Source organism: Staurois parvus, unplaced genomic scaffold, assembly GCF_062004578.1.
Source record: "Staurois parvus isolate SC_StPar_1 unplaced genomic scaffold, SC_StPar_1.0 ptg002864l, whole genome shotgun sequence".
NCBI classification, from domain to species: Eukaryota; Metazoa; Chordata; class Amphibia; order Anura; family Ranidae; genus Staurois; species Staurois parvus.
The window spans coordinates 654229-676324 of record NW_028320660.1 but is presented as its reverse complement, the minus strand read 5'-3'; the positions used below and the strand labels follow the sequence as shown (position 1 = coordinate 676324).

Genomic DNA, 22096 nt, shown 5'->3' with positions numbered 1-22096 from the left:
TTTGCTTTTTAAATATTAGATACTTTCTTCTTTTCTATAAAAAAAAAACCACAGAATTGGGAAACATTCAGTTTATTTTTTTATTTCTTAAATTCAGAGTTTCCAAGAAACCAGGAGGGGTGAAAAAGAGCAAGAAGATATCTCTGAAATATACGGCAGCCCGGCTCCATGAGAAAGGTGTGCTACTGGAGATTGAGGATCTACAAGCAAACCAGTAAGTGTATACCAGCCTGAGTGACTTTATACATAAAACCGTGCCCTTCATTCAAAGATATTAGACTGCAAATGGAAGATGTGCACACGTACCCGAACTTCATGCTGACAAGCAATCTACTTGATGTTTTTTTTATGGAAACTAGAATAAGTTAAATTGCAGAGGGCAGTCCATCCATGGGATAGACATGTGGCAGGACAAAGATTTTGAAGTGGAATATCTGTGTTTTCAAGAGCCACTGAGGCACGTTCCATTGAGAAAAAAAAACACTCTCTCCAACCCAGTTGGTGCACTAACGAAGTACTTTGAGCCCGGGTTCACACTGATGCAGTGCGGGATTTGCACTGGTTTGTGTGCAAATTCTACACCTCATCATATTCGCACCCCGTTCATACAAAACGCTGTGGGTGTGTATGGTAACAGCACCCCGAAATCGGTTTGCAAAACATGGTGAGATGTGCAGAATCAGATTGCATAGGTGTGAATACCCATGAAATCCAATTCTAGTGCGAACAAAAAAAAAGGGTCCTGCAGCTTGCCCAGGAATGCAGTGCGGTTTCTGTGTGAATCACATGTGATATACCACACCGCATAAGTGTGAGGGCTCAAGGGGAAAAGTAAAGGACCAGTCTGTCTTGAGTATGTTTTTCATCAATCACTATAATGTAACTTTTATGCAGTTAATGCAAAAATACTTTATTAGCCAAAAGGGTTTTTTTTAGCATTGCCTCTTCCAATAAAAAGCAGTTGTAAGAAAACTGTAGCTGTCTTTATTAGGCCAGCCTCTGTATTTGTCAGTCTTTTTTGAAGTCCCTTGTTCATCTATCATCTCCCTGCTGCTATGCTGTTGACTGTACCTTACCCTGCCCGACATTCCAAAATACACTGACTAAAAAGCATGCGGGAGGTATAAGTGAAAATAAGTATCATACATAAGACTGTTAGCAGTTTGATTTTGTACTATTGGGCAATTACTGAGTAGTTCCATTTCCTTATGCCCGGTCAAACCGGTGCGATTTCAGGTGCAATTTGTGAATTGAAATCGCATCTAATGAATGTGAATTTCAGTGTCTTAACATGTGCGATTTGCTACAGCGTGATTTCTAAAGTAGTTCTTGCATTACCTTTTCTTCAGTTTTGTTGCAATTTCACATACATAGAATATAATGGAAATCACACTGCAAATTGCAAGAAATTGCTGAAAATCTTTACAAGTAGCAATAAAGTCTTCAGAAATCAGACCTGAAATTACACACAAATCGCACGATTTTAAATTGCAGTGGTGTGATTAGAAAGTATTCAGACTCTCATTTACTTTTCTCAATTTTGTCATGTTGCAACCTGATACTACAGTTTAAATAATTTTTTTCATTGATCTACACTCAGTACCCCATAATAACAAAATGAAAACAGGATTTTAGAAATGTCTGTGAATTTATTAAAAATAAAAAACTGAAATATCACATTGGCATAAGTATTCAGACCCTTTGCAGCAACACTTGAAATTTAGCTCAGGTGCCTCCCATTTCTCTTGATCATTGCTGAGATGTTTCTACACCTTGATTGGAGTCCACCTGTGGTAAGATGAATTGATTAGATGTGATTTGGAAAGGCACACACCTCTCTATAATGCAGGCCATAGACGGGTCGAAAATCGGCCGATTTTTCAGCCGAAAAAAGAAAAAAAATCAGCCGATTTTCACACCGTTAGTGGGTTAATTGGTCGGCCATTTTTCGGGGTTTTGGCACTTTTTTTTATCGGTAAAGTTAGGAAAAAATCAGCCGATTTTCCCGGCAATGATGGGCAAATCGGCCGATTGTTTTACCAATAAAAAATCTGCACATGAGCCGTGACCTGCAAGAAGAAGAAAAAATAAGAAAAAGAAGAATTCCAGTCCGCTATTATATTTTATATGAAAAGTATTGCGGTTGCAACAATGTATCTATTTGTATCCGAATAAAAAACAGCTGTATCCGAAATGGATACATTGTTGCAACCGCAATATGTTTTCATGTCAAATATAATAGCTGTGCTCTCTGCAAGGAACAGAAGTAATTAAATGCCGGCCGTAGACGGGACGAAAATCGGCCGATTTTTTTATTTTTTACCATTGGTGGTAACGGCGGCCTATTAAACGACCGATTTTTAGTTTTTTTAAAAATGGCCGGTTTTCGACCCGTCTATGGCCTGCATAAGGCGGGTGGTGCGGCTGCGGATCCGCACGAAAATCCGTGCAGCTGTACCACCCGCACTGAGGAATGCGGACCCGGGGGCTGGTGCCATTAGTTCTAATGGCACGCTGCCCGCACTGGAAGACGCAGCCGTAATGCGAACCGAGGCTCCCATGCGGGCTGTGTATTCAGAAGAAGTGCAGGGACTTCCCTGCATGTCACAGGAGTCCATTCAAATGAATTGGCTCTTGTGCCCGCGCAAAACGAAGCCCGCACGGCTGCATATATGTGAACCGGGGGTAAAAGGCCTCACAGTTTACAATGCATACTGTATCAGAAAAAAAAGCCATGATTCAAAGAAACGGTCTGTAGAGCTCCGGGATAGGATTATTGCAAGGCACAGATCTGGGGAAGGCGATAAATCATTTCTGCTGCGCTGAAGGTTGCCAAGAGCACAGAGGCCTCCATAATTCTGAATTGAAAGAAGTTTGGCACAGCCAGGACTCTTCAATGATCTGGTTGCCCGGCCAAACTGAGCAATCGGGGAAGAAGGACTTCTGTAAGAGAGGTGACCAAGAACCTGATGGTCACTCTGATTGCTCTCCAGAGATCCCATTACTGCAGCCTTCCACTGATCTGGGCTTTATGGCAGAGTGTCTAGACGGAAGCCCCTTCTTCCACACTAAAATTACACTTCATTACTCTGTTAACTAGGATCCTGTTTCTCTCTTGTTTACACACCTAGCCCATTCTGCTAGTGTTGTCTTGTGTATCTACCCACTGGAATTCAGCCATTTGTGTTATGAGAGGATTGCCCTGTGTACCTCCCTTCCCTTGAACAATTCCCTTCCCCTTTAACCCACAGCTGCTTCCCCTCTGGGTGCTGGGATTGCATCACTTCTCAAGCCTGTCTTTTGCTCACCTTCCTTCTTGTATTTCACCAGATCAACAAAATGTTTCCTAGTAAGCATAAGTTAGTATACATTTCACCTTTTACATTAAAAATTAAGTTTACTCTCCTGAGATAACAAGACAGGGAAGCAGAAATTCCAGATTTTGTGTAATGCAAGCCACACACAGGTCGAATTCTGTAAGAATTTTCTTTCGAAAATTGGAACGAAGAATTTTCATTCGAATTTCGCACCATTAGTTTCTAATCATTGATGGAAGAATCATGCGAGAAACTTAATCGAAAAAGAAGTAAGCATGAGCTGTGGCCTGGAAAGAAAAGAAGATTCCCAGCCACGAAAATTCTTTTCTTTAGCAACTTGAGGTGAAATTGAAGGCTTGGTTGGTCAAATTTCAAAATCACTGGTGGCACCATTGGATTACAAAATGCACAAAATTTCCGATTTTCTAAAGAAGGTGCAGAATTTCATTGCTGGTTTCAGTGTTGAAGATGAATTTCTTTTTTTTTATCTCATGCTGTATATATGTGTTGCAACACTGTCTGTCTGACACACCCCTCACACTTGTCATCTGTTGTCTATGCAGATTTAAAAATGTGATCTTTGAAATATCTCCTATGGAAGAAGTTGGTGATTTTGAAGTGAAAGCCAAGTTCATGGGTGTTCAAATGGAAACATATATGTTGCATTATCAGGTAATCTCATTGGAGTTTTGTTAACCCATTATCTGTACTATTTGCTCATGGTCTGCCAAAAAATGAAAGACTGCACATTTCCAATATAGCAGAGAGATGTCTAGGTTATTATAACTCTGAAGTTACGATTCATGTGCTTACTGAAAAATTAAACCAGACTTAATTGCTTTTTTTTCTTTTTTAAATTAAGTCGCAATACTACTATATAACTTTTATAAAGATAAATTATGATTTATAGAAAGGGGAAGGGACACTTTTCATGCCTTTACTATTCATTACTGCATGCCTGTATGTGTGTAGAGGTAAGAAAGATCATTCATTTGATATGGGCTGCCAAAGCACCATAGCAGACCTTTGTAATGCACATGCAACGGTTTTTTTTTTTTTAATTTGCAGCACACCACAGGACCCTAATAACATTTGTGCACTGTAGCACCTAAAATGTAGGTCTTTTATGCATTGGGAATGTGCATTTCAAATTTAAAATGTGTTTTACCGCAAAGCAAAGATGTGAATCTTTGAAAGTGTTTTTTTTTCTCCTCACAAGAATGACCATTGAAGTGTTTGTGTAGGGGTAGTGTGAAAATATATATTATTTTCTTAAAGTGATTTTAAAGATAAGTTTCTCTATTTTATTTTTAAATCAAAAAACTTGTTATACTTACCTGCTCTGTGCAATGCCTTTGCACAGAGTAGCCCCAACCATCCTCTTCTCAGGTCCCCCGCCGACGCTCCTGGTCCCTCTCTCCTGCCAAGTGCCTGCATGACAGCAGTGAGAGCCGAAGGCTTCCAATGCTTTCTCAGGTGTAGGGAAATATCGGCTGAAGCCTATGCTTCTTTCATCTACTTCTGCCCCCAGGCCCACTTAGGCAGTCCACAAACTCTATTTAAAAAGTTTCAGTATGAAGATGCAGCACGCACTTTGGGGGGGGGGGGGGTTGATTGTGAACCCCAGGGGTCCTTGGGTAGTTTGTGTCTCAGGAATTCAGGTTCAGAGAATGCCTCTTTCTACTCACAGGCTAATCCTTTTTTCCTGTGGCACCCCCTTCCCCTATATGGTTTTGCTCACTGGAGAGCCACTATTCCTGGGGCAACTGTCTTGCCCTTCAAAACAGTTTGGGCATCATCTGCTGCCACGTCTTCAACAAGAAGGAGTAGGGAGTCCTTTCTGCGTGAAGGAAAATAGTCTGGTTCTTTCACTGCAGCAGGTATCCTCTGAAAAGAACAGAGTATATCCTGATGACTTTGTGAGACCTGTGCACCTGCAGATAGGTCCCCTTCCTTTGACTGATCATCAGCTTCTTAAGAAAGGTTCTTCAGATGCTTTGTTTTGTTCTGCCCTCAATGTATTGCTTTTAGCTGTACTACAAAGATATCTGTCCCTTGCTCCATGATGTCTGATACTTCTCTAGATCTGAAGGATCGGGGGCTTTCCTTTTTTTTTTTTTTTTTTTCTCCTCCATATCTTTATTTAACAATAAAACAGAGTACAGAGATCATACACAACAATGGTAAAAAGAAAAGTATACAGGGATTTCCGTGTACAACATCATAATTATAATGTCCATAATACAAATAGTAGACTTTGTAAAACACAGCAAATAAAATTATGAGCTTATTTAATCCCCCGGCTCAGCAGAAAAATAAAACATGGCACCTGCCCCGGTCTATAACTGGCTTATGAAGCAAGGACTAAGTGAACCGGGCAACGCATATCCGTAATAAAGGAAAAATGGTTCAAAAATCAACTCGCCAGCCAGCTTGCTCAGCAGAGCTGTACAGACTGAAGAGAGGAAATCCGATACCATATGTGCCATGTTACACGTGGCTCTCTGCACTCATTAACATTTTTAAAAATGGGTGGGGGTAAACTCACCTGAACAGCGTGGGAAAGGATACAATAGCGTGGGAAAGGATAGATGCCGTGCTCTTACTTTCGGGTCCCATAAGACAAGTTGTGTTCTGCTAACATTACAGGGTTTAGATCCAAGTTTAGTAGGGCTGAATAATCAGAGCAGACATTTTTTTCAAACATGTATCTCTTGTGCTCTCTGTTGCAACCAAGTCTTCCATTTCATTGATTTCCCTGATTTTTGCTAGCCATACAACATTCAAGGAGGCATACCATTGTTTCCTTGGGAGCTTTCATAGATCCAGCGCTTGAGGTCAGGGATAGACAAGGCAGTTTCTCAACAGGATCCTCTGAAATGTAACAACAGCACCTGTGCATGCCAGGGAGCATGTATGAGCGCCAGTGGTCCCCTTCTCACCAGTATATGGGGCTATGCTTTCGATTCCATTTCCTGCCTACCCTTGTGGGGGGTGCCTTCTCTTCAGTCAAACCCTTGAGTCACATTGACTTTGTGGAATCTATCCCTTTGATTCTCTGGTCTCACTCTTTTTCACACCCGATGGCTGTTTGTTTTTGCTGCTCAAGTTTTCCCTGGTAAGTGTCACATAGCCAGTTTGGTTGTATAGCCAGACCTCTTCTTTAATGCTTGACTTTGTGTCGTTTTGATTCTAGACAGCTTAGTCCTTCCCATGAAGATTGGCTAGTCTTTCTCACCTGGACCTGGTTTGTCCTAATTACTTCTTGGGACTTTTTCCTTCCAGGGTTTGTCCCCATTTTCTGTTGATCACATCCAGTTGTGTTTTTATTTTCTTTTGTTACTATAGTTGTTCCATCTGTTTTAGTGGGTAGTGGTTGATCAGCTTTTAGATCCATGTTTAGCATTCCTTTCTGTTTGGTGCAACTCTCTGGCAGTGATCTCCAAACTGTGGCCCTTTGCTTGCCTTTATCTGGCCCTTGGGGCACTATTCCACCAACTGAAACCAATGATGGAGCACCATTCCCCCTACTGACACCATCAATGGGGCACTGTTCTTTTTGTTATCAACAATGTTGCACTATTCCTCCTATTAACCACTTGTCCTCCAGAGGATTTACCCCACTTAATGACCAGGCCTCTTTTTGCTACTCGGCGCTGCACTAATTCAACTGATAATTGCGCGGTCATGCAATGCTGCACCCAAACAAAATTTACGTCCTATTTTTCACACAAATAGAGCTTTCTTTCGGTGGTATTTTTAATCACCTGTGCGCTTTTTATCTTTCACGCTATAAACAAAAAAAGACCAACAATTTTGAAGAAAAACTATATTTTTTACTTTCAGCTATAAAAAATATATAGTAAACTCAAAGTTAGTTATAAATTTAAGCCAAAATGTATTCTTCTACATGTTTTTGGTAAAAAAAAATCCCAATGAGTGTATATTGATTGCTTTGTGTGAAAGTTATAGCGTCTACAAACTATGGTATAGATACTGCAATTTACGCCATTTTTTTGCTATACAGCGCTGCGCTAGTTTAACGGACAATTGTGCGGTCATGCAATCGATACATAAATGAAATTTATGTCCTTTTTTTCACACAAATAGAGCTTTCTTTCGGTGGTATTTGATCGCCTGTGCGGGTTTTTATTTTTTGCGCTATAAAAAAAAAAAAAGCTGACAATTTTGAGAAAAAAAACAATATTCTGGACTTCTTGCTATAAAACATATCCAGTAAAAAAAATTTCAAAATCAAATTTCGGCCAAAATGTATTCTGCGACATGTCTTTGCTAAAAAAAAACCCAAAAAACCCCAATACGTGTAAATTAATTGGTTTACGTGAAAGTTATAGCGTTTACAAATGGCGGTAAAGATACCGGGATATTTAATTTTTTTTTATACTAATAACGGCGATCAGCGACTTATGGCGGCAATCAGTGACTTATGGCGGGACTGCGGCGGACATTCTGACACGGGGGGGAACTGACTTGGGGTCACGGACATCCCCAGTGACACCAAAACAGTGATCAGTGCAAAAAAAAAAAAAAAAAAAATGACGCTGTACTAATGGCACTGGGGAGGAAGGGGTTAACTTTATTTACTGAAAGGGTTAACTGTGTGAGGGGAGTGTTTTACTAGGGGGCAGGGGTGTGTACTGCACAGGGGACAGCTGATCGGGAGAGATAAACTCTTCTTTCCAGCTCAGCATGTCAGGAGCTGACAGGGAACTGACAGAAAGCAGAGTTACTGCAGCCCTGCTCTCTGTCAGTGATTGCCGCTAATCGGCGGGACACAGCCGGTAACTGACACCCGTGGCCGTGATCGGCGGGACAGGTAGGGCGGTGGCGCGCCCCCTACCTGTTTTGCAAACACGTTTTAAAACGTGGTTTTGCCCAGCCATGCCGCCCTGCCAACGTATTTCTACAGTGGCTGGGCGGCATGTGGTTAAAGCCAATGATAGGGCACTGTTGCCAGGGCATTTTCTACTCCCACTGGCCACAGTCCAGCACCCCTAAAGGCGGAAGGACAGCAACCTGGCCCTTTGCTTAAAAAGTTTGGAGACCCCTGGTCTTGAGCATCAGGCTGATTCTGTGTCCTTCCTTGGTTGTCTGGCAGGTTACTCTATCGGGTAAGAGGCTTAGCCTAATCAAGTGTCAGATGTTGGTCCTTCAAGCATCTCTTCCCCAGTCCTGTTGGGCTTGTTAGAGGTTGTTCCTCTGTAGCACACCACATTTGGGTGTCCCAGCAGCATCTAAATTGTGTGTCTCTCAATGGGCAAGAAAAGAAGTAGGAATGCAGAGTATCTAGCAGCCAATTGAGGGACACAGGTCCTACCATTCTGTGTTAATGTTCAGGTACTGCTTGCTACCATCTGAGGCATGCTTTTGTAGATGAAGGGTTATCATGAGGTTGGTTTACAATTTGTTGGTTTTCCAATGTTTAATCTTCCTGCGGATAATAGTAGAACCTGACAGCATCTGAATTTCTGTGTTCATCAATCAATTCCAAGAAATAGATTTTAGCAGTTTGCAAAAAGATCATATTAACAAGAGAAGAGAACAGAAATGTAGAACTGAAGGTTTTTTTTTTTTATATATATATAGTTTGCAGAGATTTCCACACCATTCTACCAGTGGGCTCAACTATTGCTAGTTTTGTTACTGACAATGATACCCTGTAACATAGCTCAATGAATGTGCCAGTATGTGTCCAGATCATCCATGTAAAGGTCTGCGTGTGTATCCTAAATTTGTATGAAAACAAGACATGTATTATGTGTTCTCCAATCAACTTTGCAGATTGAATGCAGGCTTTTATACCAAGTGTTCACCTTCCTGATTTTCCCCATTTGCACTTTCAGGACCTTCTCCAGCTGCAGTATGAGGGTGTTGCGGTTATGAAGATGATTGACCGAGCAAAGGTCAATGTAAACCTTCTCATCTTCCTTCTAAACAAGAAGTTCTATGGAAAGTAAAGTCAGAAGAGCCTTCAGAGCTGGTGGCGCTAGTGGAAGAGGCACCACATTGCCTTCCTGTCATCAATAAAGACACAATGGCTGCAAAACTGCGCAAAATGCTTTTGTACACATTAGGAGCTGTATGCCTACACTCTGCCAGGACTGTATTTTACTCTGTGATGCCATCTGTGGTGACTACAGTGTTAATGAAAATTTCTCTTGGAGGTAACTTAGAATAGAAGAGGACTGTTCTAGCAGAGTCGCAATAACTGCATATTTAGATACATATTATAAAATGTATTGTTTAATGTAGTTTACAGTGATTGTTCTAGTATCTTCCAGGATCACTATTTGTTGACTGTTTTTAAGCATGGAATTGTATGATCCATATTGAATAGTGCAGGCACTTTTTTGCTTTATGGGCTGTGATGTTCTAGGCACAGATATTTTTATACCTAAGGTATCCATATACAGTAGCCTATTTATACATAATCCTTTTTTTTTTCTGTTTAGCCTGTGCTCCCACTGTTCTCAAACGTCTAGTCATTGGCTACTGTTAAACATCAGCTTTTGCTTTTTCTGGTGTAGGCCAAATTGTCATGTAAAATCAGTTGTCAAAACTCTTAGCCAGACGATGGTTTATTTTATTCATGTTCCTTTTCAACACAATGATGATGATTGCACTATTCCTTGTAATGGAATATATCCAGTTCTAAGGATTTCCTTTGGCTACCTGTACCTCATATACTAATTTGTGTTCTATGAAAGTGTTGCCAAACTGGAATGTAACTCCAGGCAATGTTCTTTCTGAAAGCTGAACTGGTGCATGTTTTCATTTTGGTTTACCTTCAATGCATTCCTTACTTTCTTGCCCCCTACCCACAAATGCAAAAAAAAAAATGGAATTTTGTGCAGAGTGGCCACCTTGGAGTAGTAAAACTGCTATAGGGTGGCTGGGAAGTGGTTATTCCTTTTTTTTTTTTTTTTTTTTTAAATACACCACTTAGAATTCTCATTTTACCCTACAATGAAAGGTGCAATTAGGTTGGTTAAACCCCAGTGTGGTTGTATGAGTGCATGTAACTACAAACGTGGTTGTAAGCTCAGCTGGAACAGCGGTTAACTAGGTGGCAAGCCACTGATCTGCGGTGCCTTGAAAAAGTATTTTTACCCCTTGAAATTTTCCACATAATTTTCATCATGACCAAAAACGAAATGTATTTTTCACATAAAATCCCAATAAAATACATTTAAGTTTTTGGCTGTAAAATGACACAAATGTGGAAAATTTCAAGGGGAATGAAGACTTTTTCAAGGCACTGTATGTAAAATGTTTTAGAATACACTGATAATATAAACAAAAGGAAATAATAGAATTTTTCTAATTAAGTGAATGTGACTTTTTCATTATAAACCTTCCCACTTGCATCTTTTGTATTTTACCTGGATCAGATGTGCATTGATTGTGTAGCTTCATGGTGTCATTTGTTGCCACATATGCGCACACTATAGTAGAGTTAGTGCCGGTTCACATACAGTTGTGTTCAAAATAATAGCAGTCAGACATCACTAACCTGATCAATCACTGTTTTTGGTAGAAATGATATTTCTACATGGCAAATAATTTACTAGCAGGTGTAGTAGAGTAATAGAAATCCAACAGACCCAACAGTCATGACATGCATGCTGCTGATTCTGTGTAACTGAATCACTAATTGAAAGGGGCATTTTCAAAATAATAGCAGTGTGGAGTTCTATTAGTGAGGTCATTCATTCTTTGAAAAACAGGTGGCAGTTATTGCCCTTATTTAAGGAAGGAAGGCAGCAAATGTACATGCTGGTTACAGTGCATTTCTCTCTGAAATTCTGAGGAAAATGGGTCGTTCCAGACATTTTCCTTGATTAAAAAGTTGATCGGAGAGGGGAAAACATATAAAGAAGTGCAGAAAATGATAGGCTGCTCAGCTAAAATGATCGCAAATGCTTTAAAATGGCAACCAAAACCTGAAAGTCGTGGAAGAAAGCAAAAAACTACCATTCAAATGGATAGAATAGTCAAAATGGCAAGGACTCAGCCAACAATCAGCTCCAGGAAGATCAAAGAAGGTCTAAAGTTACCTGTGAGTACTGTTACAATTAGAAGACGCCTATGTGAAGCCAAGCTATCTGCAAGAAGCCCCCGCAAAGTCCCACTGTTGAAAAAAAAGACGCGCTGAAGAGGCTACAATTTGCCAAAGAGCACATTGACTGGCCTAAAGAGAAATGGCGCAACATTTTGTGGACTGATGAAAGTAAGATTGTTCTTTTTGGGTCTAGTGGCCGGAGACAGTTTGTCAGACGACCCTCAAACACTGAATTCAAGCCACAGTACACTGTGAAGAGAGTGAAGCATGGTGGTGCAAGCATCATGATATGGGGATGTTTCTCATACTACGGTGTTGGGCCTATTTATCGCATACCAGGGATCATGGATCAGTTTGAATACATCAGAATACTTGAAGAGGTCATGCTGCCTTATGCTGAAGAGGAAATGCCCTTGAAATGGGTGTTCCAACAAGACAACGACCCCAAACACACCAGTATACGTGCAACATCTTGGTTCCAGACCAACAAGAGTGACGTTATGGAGTGGTCAGCCCAATCCCCGGATCTTAATCCAATAGAAAACTTGTGGGGTGACATTAAAAATGCAGTTTCTGAGGCAAAACCAAGAAATAGAGAAGAACTGTGGAATGTAGTCCAATCATCCTGGGCTGGAATACCTGTTCACAGGTGCCAGAAGTTGGTTGACTCCATGCAACACAGATGTACAGCAGTTCTCAGAAACAGTGCTTATACAACTAAATATTCATTAAGTGATTCAAAGGAAAGCAAAATCGTCAAACATTTTTCATTTTATATAGTGAATGTTTGAGTTTGTAAAGAAGAACACAAACACTGCTATTTTTTTGAACAGTCTAATATTCACTTTTCTTCAATTTTTTTTAGAGGAACAACACAAATTTGATATTTTTCTTCATGTTTTGATTTGGAATAGAATGAGTAGTGTTCCCAATGCATTTGTGTGTATGGAAATAAAAGCTATTAGAAGGATTTTGAGCTTTATTCACTTTTTTCAACACACTGCTATTATTTTGAACACAACTGTATATATGGATTGCATGTGGTTTGAACCGCATCCAATCCGCATGACATGTGAAAAAACATTGCTTCCTATTGTGCCTGTTCACATATGTCCAATGCGGATTCAGTGCGGTGTGGAAAAGTCCGTTCCGATTTCTGAGCAGTGCCTGCAGGTGCAGATTACAGGCTATTACCTTCTGGGGAACCATTTCTAAGGCACAGATGGGCGAATAGGATAAGATCCTGAGCTAATCCTGTCCTGAACCTGATGTAAACCTGACATGAACCGCTGAACAACTACTGTGTCAATTAGCAGTGAAACCTGAGCTTCAATCCGCTCTACACGTGTGAATCAGCTCTAAATCTTGACATTTTTGTGTCAGAATTTTCTGTTGTGTTCAAACATGAGGCATGCAGCCTGGCACTGCACCAAATAGTGCATGGCCTCTGTCTGTAACCTGAAAACTGAACCATCCTGTGAAGAAACTATATATATCCCACAGTCCCTGGGTATCTCAGTCTGGTGCTGTGCAAAGGAGACCTACACAGTAATTAGATCTGACACAGACACAAGCAGGCAAACCAAACAACAGATCACCATGCCGAAGGATGTGTTTTATCACATTAGCACTTCCACATTTGTGATACAACAGGAATAAAAAAAACGAGGGCTCTAACATATGAGCCTGAAAGCATGGGCATGCGGACGCCATCCCTAATTTAATTAAAAAGAAAAAAAAAAAAAACTTCTCCTCAGGAATAGGTAGGAATTAGGTTAGGGCCCCTTTAAGAAATCTGACAGGGAAAAAAGCAAGAAGAGAATAACCACGTGACCTTAGAAAAAGCGGGAAAAATCACGTGACCTGGAACATTCTGGAATTGTTTGGGGCTCATTATATACAGGGCACTTCGTAACAGAATTCTCACAGTTGGTCAGAGTTGGCCAACAGGTTGCAAGGAGCTATAATATTAAGGAGCCGGTTTGTGCTAATTCTGACCATGAAGACCCTCATGAGGCAAGTTTTGGAGCAAGCCAGGAGCAGCGGAGGAGAAGAATGGCTGTGGCGCTGCCTTGATATGGCAGCCGAAGGGGAAGAGGGGAAGGAGCGGGAAGACACAGAACAGGGGTTGGAGAACTCACCGAAGCGCTGTCAGAGGAAGAGCGGCCGAATAGAGCCTGTCACAGAAGAGCGAGTCTCGGCACGGTTCCAGTGGTTGACCAGCATCATCAGCAGGGCAAGAGGAGTCCGGCTGGGCATCGGAAGAAACGGTGGTCGGAAGAGCAAGCCAGCATGAGAGGAGGAAGAGACAGGTTCCTTCGCTGCCAGGAAGAGTAAGTATTCATGGAAGTCGAGCATCCCTCGGAGCTGAAAGTGAGGCTGCGGCCTCCGAAGTGGTTGCTAGGCAACAACCTCAACTGGAGCTGAGTCAGGAAAGCCCGAAGAGAACCGAGCCTGTGCATGCAATACCGACTTTATCCAGTGGTGGCAACAGAGGTCAGCACAGGGATCCAGAAATCGAAACAGCGACATCTTGTGGAAATGATGAGATTAACAGCTTATTAAAAAATATTAGATTTCATTACAACACTTACTAATAATTTAAACAAAAATGTTAATAGTGATAATTTGTTAAAAATAGTAGTCATGCTAATGTGTGGGTTAATAAGGATAGTAATGTTAATATTAATGATAAATTGTCCAGTAATTTAGGTAGCATGAGTATAGAAAAAAATAATACGGGAATGAATATTAATTCGCCAATACCAGAAACATGTTTAAAAGAAGTTTTGCTATGTGAAATATCCCCGCTAGGATATCATTTATCAACGCAATTAAAAGAAAAAATATGGAAAGGAGAATTTATGGTTATTCTGTCATTGTTACCCTCAGCAAAAGATTTCACAGGCAAAACTGATAGAAAACCCGACGATGAAGACAGGCGTAGACCAATAGCGAGATAATTTCATAATTGGCTGCAAGCTTTTGCAATATATTCTAGCGTGCTAGGGGAAAAACACCCAGAGCATTGCAGTGGTTTATTCCAACATTTGGAACAAGTTTTAGAGGCCTATAAAAATTTTGGAGGATTAGGATGGTATCATTACGACAAATCTTTCCGGCAAAAACTATCTATATATCCATCACTAAAATGGGGTATGAAGAATGTAGGCTTGTGGCTAAACTTAATATTACCTCAAAAACAGACATTTCAAAAACCACAATCTTCCATCACAGTATTCCCTTATATAAAAGGGATATGGTTACGCATTCAATGAAAGTCAATGTAAGTGGGCAGGGTCATGTAGGTACAAAACACGAATGTTCGCATTGTTCAGGCCCACATTCATTTCTTAAAGGTTTCAAAAGAAATATGGCTTTTCAAGGACAAAAGAGAGAATGTATCAAAAGGCAGCACACCAGTGAATTTGGAAAACATGCGTCAAAGTTGGAAATATATCCAAACAAGGAGACAGTTAAGTTTTTAAACGGATGGTTTTTTGAATGGTTTTTGTTACCAATATTTTCAGGTTATGGATGTAATATTGTTGATAATTTAAAGTCGGTAGATCAATTTCACATTGTTAGAAAAAAATTAGAAACAGAAATAAAAGAAGGACGCCTGGCTGGTCCTTTTAACCTCTTCACACTGGCCGAACGCAAATGTGCGGCCTCCCGGCGTCTGGGCCTAGACGCCGAGCGGTCGCACATTTGCATTCTATTAAAAAAGGACATATGTGACGAGAGCGCACACCCTGCCGTGCTCCCAGCACACATGTCCGATACTCACGGAAAGGTCCCGATCTCCTCTTTCGATTGGGACCTTTCCCGATCATGTGACCGCCGCATCACAGCGGTCACATGACCCTGAACCCCGCCTCCCGGCTTCTGAAACTCTTAAAAGGGCCGGGAGGCGCCGGCGCAAAGGGGTTAAGGAACCACCTTTTCATAATTTTAGGATATCGCCACTGGGTAATATTCCTAAATAAGAACCGAATACGTATCGGCTTATTCACCACCTATCATTCCCAAAAGGCTTTTCTTTAAACGACAAAATAGATGAAGGATCAGCATCAGTATCATGTTGCACGTTTGAAGGAGCCATTCATAAAATAAGAAAGTTTGGAAAAGGAGCATTACTAGCCAAGGCAGATATAAAGGCAGCATTTAGGCTATTACCTATTAACCCAGAAGCATTTAACTCATTGGGTATCCATTATGAAGGTCAACTTTACTACGATAGATGTTTACCAATGGGTTGTTCACTGTCTTGTGCGTATTTCGAAACATTTTCAAAATTCTTACAATGGGCTATTGAAAAAGAATCAGGCCAGAATGGGAGAACTCATTATCTGGATGATTTTTTGTTTATAGGCCCAGCATTTTCAACAATATGTGTAGACATGCTGCAAATGTTCAGTAAGGTAACGCAGCATTTCGGTATACCATTAGCAAATGAAAACGATTTATCCAACCACAAAATTGGAATTTTTAGGAATACTGATAGACACAGAAAAATTTGAATTTCGACTGCCAAGAGGAAAAAATTGACAACAATAAGAGGGTAAAAAAAAGTATTATTAATAGAATTACAGTCATTATTAGGCCTACTGGCATTTGCATCCAGAATAATGCCAGTGGGAAAAATATTTTCGTGTACGCTTTATTTAGCGATTTCGGGTTTAAATCTCCTTTCTCACATGTAAGATTAACCTGTGAATTAAAGGAGGATTTAGTAGTGTGGTTAAAATTTTTTGAGGAATATAAAGGTTGTTCGTTTTTTCAGGATGAATTTATCTTTGCAACGGATTTTGAATTGTTCACTGATTCAGCTGGCTCATTTGGTTTTGCGGAAATATGGAAATCACATTGGAGTTGTGGTAAATGGCCATCAAAATGGATTCGAATGAATGCAACAAAGAACATACCGTATTTTCCGGCATATAAGACGACTTTTTACCCCATGGAAATCTTCTACAAAGTTGGGGGTCGTCTTATATGCCGGGTGTTGTGTTGAATCCATACCGGTACTTCCGAGCTGACGCTTCTGCGCATGTCTTCGGCACCAGTAGACGATCGCCGATCACCATTCATAGCAGAACTGCATGAAACTTCAACAAGGTCGGATGCAGCAGTTGAGTGCTCGATTGAGCTGGACTGAAACTGTGACATGCAGAAAAGGGATACACATCGGCTAGCAGCAAGATGAGTATGCCCAGGAAGATGTGTATCCCTGACGCTTCTGCGCATGTCACAGTTTCAGTCACAATCAATCGAGCACTCAACTGCTGCATCCAACCTTGTTGAATTGACCCCTTCATGGCAATATCTTAATGAAATACGGTAATTAGCTAAGCATTATAATCATAATAATAATGTCTTCACTGTGGCAGTTCTGTGCAAACTACGGTACCGCTCGGATCATCTTGGAGACAGGGAGGGCTGGGCAGGCAGGGAGAGCTGACCCACCCAATCCAAGCAGGCTTTGTATGCAGTGTGCACAAAAAATACATCGCTTGCCGTGATTTGTTGGTTGTTGTATACTGGGTTGGATTGGCGATTCTGAGGGAAGGCAGGGGGAAGCAGGAGCATCTGCACTTCAACCAATTCGAATGTTGGAACAGCGCATCTCTAATGAAGTTTGGTGTGCATCTTATATGTGGTGAAAAAACAGAGTCTATCTGGTGAGCAGATACATGTGGTGGTGAATACAGTACAGCACCAGTATCTGTACCGGTTCATACAGTACAGCACCAGTATCTGTACCGGTTCATACAGTACAGCACCAGTATCTGTACCAGTTCATACAGTACAGCACCAGTATCTGTACCGGTTCATACAGTACAGCACCAGTATCTGTACCGGTTCATACAGTACAGCACCAGTATCTGTACCGGTTCATACAGTACAGCACCAGTATCTGTACCGGTTCATACAGTACAGCACCAGTATCTGTACCGGTTCATACAGTACAGCACCAGTATCTGTACCGGTTCATACAGTACAGCACCAGTATCTGTACCGGTTCATACAGTACAGCACCAGTACATACAGTACAGTATACAAATGGATAACAGTCAAGACCCTATCATGGCTCCACCAGCAAGAAGAACGAAATATGAAGCCAGTTTCAAACTTAAAGTTGTAAACTTTGCCATGGAACAGAATAACTGTGCTGCTGCAAGACAATATGGAGTAACAGAAAAGATGGTTCGGGACTGGAAAGCAAATGGAAAAGCATTAAAGTGTATGCCAAGGGGTAAGTGTGCATTAAGAAGAGGCACCCCACATTGGCCAGAACTCGAAAAACATGTAGCAGACATGGTGAATAAGCATCGCCAAAACGGTTATATAGTGACCCGAAATAAAATACGTTTGTTTGCACTTCAGTGGGCCAAATCTAACCCAGATCACAGCAACAGATTTAAGGCCACTGTATCCTGGTGTACTAGATTCTTGGAAAGGCATAATATGACACTTAGGCAAAAGATGAAAATTGCACAAGAATTACCTGCAGATCTTGATGCCAAAGTAAATAGTTTCCATCGATACGTAATACAACAGCGCAATAAATATGGCTATGCGTTAAGTAGTATCGGAAATATGGATGAAACTCCAATGAATTTTGATATGGTTGGAAATAAAGCTGTCCATCCAAAAGGTGAAAAAACAATTTTAATTAAAAACAACAGGACATGAGAAGTCCAGTTTTACAGTGGTACTAGCATGCACAGCTGATGGTGCCAAACTGAGACCAACGATTATTTTTAAAAGAAAAACAATGCCGAAACTCAAGTTCCCTGTTGGTTGTTTTGTACACGTGAATGAAAAAGGCTGGATGGATGAAGAAGGGGTAAAGCTATGGCTTGATAATGTATGGAGCAGGCGACCAGGTGGACTTATTCAAAAACGTAGTCTACTGGTGTGGGATATGTTCAGGGCTCATTTAACTCCCAGCACCAAGCAAAGGCTTGCAAGAATAAACACAGATGCGGCAGTTATTCCTGCAGGATTGACATCGTTGGTACAGCCACTGGATGTGTGCCTAAACAAGCCATTTAAAGATCGCATTTGAGAACAGTGGAATGAGTGGATGGTTAGCGGCGGAAAGTCATTCACAAAAGGAGGAAACATGCGGGCTCCACAGCTGGATGTTTTGTGCAAGTTTGTCATAAAAGCCTGGAATGATATTGATGCAGAAACAGTAATCAAGTCTTTCAAGAAGTGTGGCATATCAAATTCATTAGATGGTATGGAGGATGACTACTTGTGGCAAGATGAAGAGGAAGCCGAAGCTGAGACCACACCATCTGATACGGAATTAGATCCATACGATGACTGCCTTACAAATGTATCACAAGATGTCATTGATGTACTTATGATATCAGATGACAAACAGGAGGATTTTGAAGGCTTTTAAAGGGAAACTGTCACACCAGCAAAACCTTGCAGTTATGATGGGCGTTGCTGACTCGCCAGGAACTTGCTCTCTCTCTATTGTTTGTTATCTTCCTCCTATCATCATCAGTTCCAGTTTGGTTGACTGCTTAGAAAACAAACAGCATGGCAGCTCCCATGGGTTTATTGTCTTATCCTTCCTTTCAGCTTTAGAGTGAATTAGGAAAAGTTTAATCCACTTGCACTGTTTTATGTTTACATGTTTGATGACAAACAGCCTTTGTTTATAAGTGACAGTTTTCCTGCTAGGTATCTGCATGTCATAAGCATTTGAATTAAAATGACCATATTGAAATCAAATCTGATGTTTTTTAATTTTTATTTGGTGTGCGTTGGAAGAGGGGTAGTCTTCCATGGCGAGTATAGCCCAAACCCTATATTTTAACAGGAAAAGTAGGAGGTCTTCTTATACGCCCAGTCGTCTTATACGCCGGAAAATACGGTAGTTTTGCTAGAACTATTTCCTCTAATAGTAGCGTTGGAATTATGGGGAGAGCACTTTTCCAACAAAAGGCTGTTAGTACAGACAGATAATAAAGGGGTTATGTATGCAGTATATTGTTTATCATCTAGGTCAATTTTGGTGGTAAAATTGCTTAGATATTTAGTTTTGAAATGTTTAAAACTTAATATTTGGATTAAAGCAAGATATGTCCCAGGTAAAGAAAATCAAATAGCTGACGCCTTATCTCGATTCCAGATATCAAGATTCAGACAATTATTTCCAACAGCAGATTTAAAAGGGTTTCGAGTGCCCAGATCACCTGTGCAACCGGATTTAAACGTACTGATAAAGGCCATAAAAAATTCGGTATCCAACAGCACATGGGTTGAATATTCATCTTCATGGAATAAATGGAAGCAGTTTTCCAGAGAATTGGGTTATCAGTTCAATTGCCCATCTGAGAATACAATTCTTTCTTTTTTGTGCTCATTCATGCACATGAATTTTGCTTATAGCCATATAGTTAAAATTCTAGCAGGAGTTTCCTTTTTCCTCAAGTAATTTTCCAGCATGTACATCATTCTTTTCGGTGAAACAAGCGCTCAATGGATATAAAAAACAGCATTATTCTCCAGACACAAGACATCCCATATCTATCGAATTATTAAAAAAAATATGTAGGATTACCAAAGAAATTAGTTTTTCAGACTCCAAATCTATACTGTTTAACGTGGCATTTATTCTAGCATTTTTTGGAGCATTACGCATATCAGAACTATTGCCCCCAAATAAAAAAAGAAATGTCTGGTCTACTACTACAAAATGTGACGGTTTTGGAAAATGGAATTAGTTTGTTTATTCCATTTTCAAAAACAGATCAGGCTGGAAGAGGAAAATGGATCAATCTTTATACTTACTGTATAATAATAATAATACTTGGGGAGACATGGATATTTGCCCTTTTGTCATGGTAAAAAAGTATTTGAATATTAGACCGGTCAGCCTGGGTCTTTTTCTGGTGCATGCTGATGCATCAGCTGTAAGTAAGTCTCAATTTAATGCCATTTTAAACAGCTTCCCGCCCTGCCACTGTATATATACGTGTGCAGGGCGGCACTCAGGCGCAAAACCACGTTTTAAAACGGGTTCCGCGCTCCCGACGTTTTCACCAGCAGGGGGCGCGTGCGCTCCCGCCGACCCGCGGGTGACACCATTTGATCCCGGAGGGATCAATCATTAGATTTCAGCCAGTGATGTCTGGCTGAAATCAGATGATTGGTCCCTGTCCTATCCTGTCCTTTGTTGAAGTTTACACAGGACAGGATATGATGTCATTCTTCTCTGCCTGGACACATTCCGTTCCAGACAGAGAAGAAGACACAGTAAAAATGAGTAAAACAGCACATACCCACAGTTAGAACACACCTAGGACACATTCAACCCCCTGATCGCCCCGCCCCCCCCCCCCCCCCCCAGTTAACCCCTTCACTGCCCTGTCACCAGTGTCACTGATCAGTGAATCGATTTTTACTCATCACTGTATCAGTGTCGCTGGCGACTTCCGATAGTGTTAGCGTCCCTCCCAGATAGCGCCAGATTGCCCGCCAGTACACCAGTAATCCCATTTAACCCCTTGATCGCCCCCCCCAGTTAACCCCTTCACTGCCCTGTCACCAGTGTCATTGATTACAGTGAATAGATTTTTACTGATCACTGTATTAGTGTCACTGGTGACTTCCGATAGTGTTAGCGCCCCTCCCATATAGCGCCAGTTTGCCCGCTAATGCACGGGATTTTTTTTCACCAAAAACATGTAGCAGAATACATTTTGGCTTAAATTTATGACTAACTTTGAGTTTACGATATATTTTTTATAGCTGAAAGTAGAAAATATTGTTTTTTTTTTCAAAATTTTTGTGATTTTTTTGTTTATAGCGCAAAAAATAAAAAGCGCACAGATGATAAAATACCATCAAAAGAAAGCTCTATTTGTGTGAAAAAAAGGACGTAAATTTCGTTTGGGTACAGCATTGCATGACCGCACAATTATTTGAATTAGTGCAGCGCCAAAACAGCAAAAAAAGGCCTGGTCATTAAGGGGGGTAAATCCTCAGGCGCTCAAGTGGTTAAAGAAGGCATTAACAAACTAGGTCTTATACAATTTAAATTCACATCTCATTCGTTTAGAATAGGCGCAGCTACGCAAACTGCAAAAATGGGCTTGGATGATGAAATAATAAAAAAATTAGGTAGATAGGAGTCACAACGTTTCCAATTATATGTTAGACCTAACCTGTCTGTTTATTTCTTCAGGTGATAGAAGATATATATGGATACTGGGACATTCATTTGTCTACTGGGCTTTGAAAAGAGCGGCTCAGCGTTCATATTCAGCTAATTTAACAACGGATCCTGCAAAATCTCTAATTTTATGGAAAGGAATACGTGGTCTTAAATGGTTTAACTTGTTTTTTCATCTTTCTAAGTTGTTTGAAGTTTGGCCTGCACCTCAGATATTAATCATACACCTTGGGGGAAATGCCATAGACAACGAGAAAACTCTAGAACTAATGTTCATGACGTAACGGGACTTACACCGTTGCCACTTACCATCCCCGAATACTACCATTATCTTTTCAGAAGTAGTCCCTAGACTTGTATGGTTAGTTAATCCTCAATTAAAAAAGACGACTAAACAAGTCTATGGAAAAATTCATGCCTCTGATAGGTGGAATTTCATACCATCACACGGATCTAGAAGGAGGAGTTAGTGGCATTTATCGTTCAGACGGT

The 22096-nt window shown here is 40.7% G+C and overlaps 1 long non-coding RNA gene across 17 annotated transcripts in view; it reads right to left on the bottom strand.

Moving 5' to 3' along the window:
- Positions 1-1629: 1629 nt before the first annotated feature.
- The window catches only part of LOC149429009 (uncharacterized), a 645951-nt gene continuing 625484 nt past the window's right edge, over positions 1630-22096 (bottom strand). For all 17 annotated transcript variants that reach the window (XR_016310627.1, XR_016310628.1, XR_016310634.1 and 14 more), the window contains one exon: positions 1630-1788. This is a non-coding gene — a long non-coding RNA (uncharacterized LOC149429009). The remainder of the gene's footprint in view (positions 1789-22096) is intronic.